At 40.7% G+C, this 5,000-nt stretch overlaps 1 protein-coding gene across 1 annotated transcript in view; it reads left to right on the forward strand.

Moving 5' to 3' along the window:
• stk10 (serine/threonine kinase 10) overlaps window positions 1–5,000 on the forward strand; it is a 56,950-nt gene that overhangs the window by 7,554 nt on the left and 44,396 nt on the right. The gene's annotated exons all lie outside the window — the stretch shown is intronic.

Below are 5,000 nucleotides of genomic sequence, written 5' to 3' on the forward strand. Positions count from 1 at the left end.
TTTCCCTCTTTTTTTATCACAGGGAGAGGCTTCTGTGTTTGCGCAGATGTTTTCCCTTCGGAGCCGCTGTTTAGTCTGACGCTCATCTACGACTTCAACCCACGCTGATCAGCAAAATCCTGCCGAAACGTTCAGTTTTTAAATAAAATATTCTTCCGTACTCGTTTTTATTACCGTAATATAATTCGATTCGATTCATAATTCGTGTTTATTACAAAATATTGAATAACAACAGCAAAAAATTCAGTATTTTATTTTTGGTAACCTATCGCATGTGCGAGTTAATGTTTTTAAAAACGTACTCCTTTATCGAAATTATTCTCATTTCTCTTGTTGGATGTTAATAAATTTTAAAAAATGGCATTTTTATTTTAGTAAAAAAGTATTTTAGATATTTAACAGTGCACATCATGTTAAAAATATATAAAATAAATAAGTATAATATACAGTAGGTCACATGCTTCCAAATAAGCACTTTTAAAACGAAATTTTTAGTTTTGTGTTTTGTTTTATATTTGTATGTCCTGAAGATTTATTTCTCTCACGCCTAAATGCAGTTTACATCATTTTGCACTTTAGCACCAGCAGCGTTTCACAGGGTGTAGACTTTCTCTTCCTGTTAAACAGTGGTTAAGCAATTTTTATCTGTAATACTGAAACTAAAATTGCCCAGACGAGTTGTGCGTGAAGGTAAAAGTACCTCTTCCATCTCAGCGCGAACGGAAACGAGCTTCACGAGGGCGCGGATTTCACAAGCCTCACTTCCTCCCAACTGGAGCGTATCGAGTTCAAGCACGGCTTTATGATTTTCACATGGACTCGAGGTGCAAATGATGGGTTTCTGTCCCTCAGATCCTTCTGAATTTTTCTCAACTCGTCCGAGGTTTATAAATTCACACCATGTGTGTTTTTATTTTTTTTTAGAAACACAGGAGCGATCACTCAGACTTTCAGGAAGTGAATTCCTGACTTGTGACTCCTCCTTGATCTTAAGATTTTATTTCTAGCAAAAAAAAAACTTTTTCCTCCGACTACATCTGAGCGATATGACAAAAAATATCCCATCGCAAAACATCAGGACGTTGCTGCGATACACGACGTGTTTCACGATGTACAGGTTCTTTAACGTCTACGAAAAAATGATTTAAAACCGAAAAAGAAAAAAAATCCTAATAACTATTATAAATTCTATATATTAAATGAAATATAATTTCCAATTAAATTGTTTACCATTTTAAAGATTCTATTCAAAACCTTTTTCATCAAATCGCCTGCATCCAGTTAGAGTTTCTAATAATAATTATTCAAAATAAAAAATGAGTTAGTCTTAAATCTATCACACCAAGTGGACTTTTAGGGTTAAAGTCCGTAACCTAGCAACGAGGTGAAGTATGCAGCCTTCGCAGCCTTCTGTTACAGACACCTGCGACATAAACCTACTCAGTTTACTCAAACATAAACCTGTGCTTCTTATCAGTTTAAAAAAATAAATAAATAAAGTGTTTGTTTCCTGTTTATACGTTTCTTCCTCATGTCTCAGAACGTAAGCAAGAGATTCAAAGATAAGATGCAAAGAAAAGGTGACAAGTTTGTTTGTGAAAGTAAGCGAACGTGAACGAGATTAAACCCAGGACTGAAGAGAGAGAGGAAAGATCGAGGGAGGAGAGGTCGTGACCCCGTCATCATCATCATCATCTGGAGCACATGTGTGTGTGTGTGTGTGTGTGTGTGTGTGTGTGTGTGTGTGTGTGTGTGTGTGGGTGTTGCTAGTCGCTAGTTGTTTCCATTTTAACGCACGTAACCTCTTCCATATCACCCACTGTATCAAAATAGCGCCTGCATCCTACGTGGAAATGTTTTGTAATAACGCAATAATTGTTAATGTTTTGCGTGTAAATACAGAGCCGCTGTAGCGTTTACGCTTTTTGACCCGTTGCTACGGCGATACGTGCGACGCCTTAAAGTAACGCTTGTCTGCCTTTTCTGTGAAGATCAGACCGGTTGCGAATGAAATTCAGCCACTTCACTGACGCTAAACTCCGTCTCCTTTCGAACTGCTTTGTTGTCTTCGTACTACATTCAGTCATGATTACAAAAGTTATACATTCTCTTCTAGCTACATACTTTCCCATACACGCAGCCTACGCAGACACAGGGCTGAATTTCGCTTTTAAACCGGGGGGAGTTTCCCCCTTACATGGGTCACATAGGGGGGAAAATACATTCTGACACATCGGGCTAAATTAATAATCTTCATTTATTTATGTCTACAGATTTTAATGTACGGTGGTTTTCAAAAAACAGCTTAATAACAAAATGTGTCATGCTCTCCTCCTCCAAACTGACATTAAGAACTGTATTAAAACTGTATATGAATGCGGGTGAAACGTGGCTCGTTACGTGAGAGAGGATGAATTTCAGTAAGCAGGAGACTAGTTTTACATACTGTCTTATGTTCATTCATGTTAACTTTCGATAAAACGCGCATTTTAAGACAGAGAGATGATGATTTCCTCGCGCTTCGTTGCGGCGGTGTTGAGTCGGCAGGCGCGCTCTGTCCGCTCACACACTACAAAGAGCAAAACAGCATTTAATGTTTGACTTTCGGAATTAAAATATAATTTGGAAGCCGATACTATCTTCACAAGCAGCTCATAATAGGGCCTTTTCCAACCGCTTTAGTTCCAGAACTAAATGTACAGAACTAAAGTACTGGGTGATTTTGCGTGAACTATTTCCCAGTACCGTTTAAAGGGCTGCATTCGCACCGACGGTGAGCACTAGGAAGTGACGTAAGCCGGTCGACAGCGACGTCATTTGTGCGCGGCATTCAACAACGTAAACAAAGAAGAACAACGTAAACAACCGGAGGCTGGAGGACGCTGTGATCGGAGCTGTGTTTCTGTCGTGTCTCGCGTCCATCTATCGCTGTTCTCCATACTTGTGGAATAAGTCGACACTACAGTATGTTTACGCGGCGTTTTAAATCATGGCATGTGAGGGCGTTTTCATACACGTTTGGCCAATCAACGTCTACTTACGTCACGGATAGTACCAGTTGTTAGAGGTTAGACCCTGCTCCGGAGTAGGAGCTAATCTGGTTCTCGAAAAAGGCAGTCGGTACTAAAATCACACCCAGTTCCGGAGGTGCGAAAACGCCAAAAAGTGGGTAGTTCCACAATTAGTTCAGGTACTATGAAAAGGTTCCCGCGGTGCGAAAGGCCCTAATGACTCAGAATATTAGAGTGCGTCACACGGCCTTGTGTGAATAAGGTGAGTGCGACGCCACGGAGAGCGCCGGTGCGCTACAGCGCTCAGAGACAGTCAGAGACGGCGGCTGTTTGCAGCGTGTTTGTGGAATTAAACTCTAAAATAAAGACACACTGTTTGAACCGGCGATTTCTTTTTTCACGTCTGTTGATGTATTTCATAATTTGATCTGAGATGAAGCAAATACATTTGTGCGGGAATTTCTCACGTTATAAAAGTTAAACTTGCGGGAATGGTTTAAATTATGCGCAATCCCCGCAATCCCGCGCCGAAATTCAAGCCCTGAGACAAGAACAGTAGGACTCGAAGCCAGGGAGTAAACAACACACGAATAACGTTCCTTGCCCGTGTGGTTGTTCAGAGATACACAACTGGACAAAAAAATCTCTGCAAACCTGATGGTGAACAAATTGAAAATATACCAGATATATCCTGAGAGCTATCCGCCCTCTTCCGCATACATGAGCTGACACACACACACACACACACACACACACACGATTGGCTGGTGATTGACGGGGGACAAAGTGTATGCCCCTCCCACTAAATTTTGCTAAGTTTAGTCTTATCTTCTGACGTACGCTAAGGTTTTGTGGTGAAATTGTTTGTGAGATTATTATAACGTCGTCTCGCTGCAACAATGCGAATGTACGGAGTCTGAAGGGAACTGACCTTAAACGTTGAGGTTCTTCTGCTGTGTTTGTTCCAGTGTTTGTTCCAGTGTTTCCTGTCGTAGCGATCTTATACTCATAGGTCATGTCGAGTCCACGGAGACCCGAATTTCGCATCATCTGTGGAAAATTCCCGTTGTGCTGAACTCGACGGGCGTGGTGTGAATGAAGTAGGCGTGTCTCGGAGTTCCTCTTTACCGTTTCTGTTTCTTCAGCACAAAAGGATCAGTGAAGCAAAAGACACAATGTCTTTAAATAAACGGATAAAAGAGTACAACGTGTCAGAGTGAACTGTCGCCTGACGAGACTCGCGATATTAGGATTTTTTTTTTCCACTTAAATCTTGAGTTTAAGTGAGTTTAAAGTTATTTCTCTCCGTGTGCTGAAACTCGTCCAGAAGGTCGCGTGGTCCTGGTTTAGATTTGAGAAGTGGAACAAACCTGAAGAGCCTGAACCATAAAAGTGTCAGCGTGACAGATTTATTCCAGCGTTTTCTCGCAGAAGAAACCCGTCGAGCAGCGAGCCGTCGTTATTATCACACCTCACGCTGAACGTGTAGCACTAGCTAATTTTAATAATAATAAAAAAAAAAGCTTAATACAACAATTCTGATCTGTCTGTTTTTTTTTCTCATTCTAATAGAGAATATTTTATTATTAATAATAACGAGTTCCGTTTAGAGATGACGCCGATCCGATACCTGGCATCAGTACCGGGTCGATACCAGTGAAAAAGAAAAAGTTGGATCAGATTTCAGATCTAACAAACAAAAGATTGGACTTTGATTGTGGAAAAGAAATATTTTTGGAATTGGAAATGTTTACAGTATATATATATAAGCTCTTATAAATACTGTAGCGTATTAATGACTTACAACGAGGCTCCACACACACACACACACACACACACACACACTCTCACACACACACACACACACACACACACACACACTCACTCACTCACTCAGGTTTAAACCAGTCATGGTACCGATCCAATGTCCAGTGTCAGTATCGGGCCGATATCAGAAAATGAAATGAAACTCTGGATCGGATATCGGAG

The sequence above is a fragment of the Pangasianodon hypophthalmus genome, chromosome 15 (assembly GCF_027358585.1).
Source record: "Pangasianodon hypophthalmus isolate fPanHyp1 chromosome 15, fPanHyp1.pri, whole genome shotgun sequence".
Classification (NCBI taxonomy): Eukaryota; Metazoa; Chordata; class Actinopteri; order Siluriformes; family Pangasiidae; genus Pangasianodon; species Pangasianodon hypophthalmus.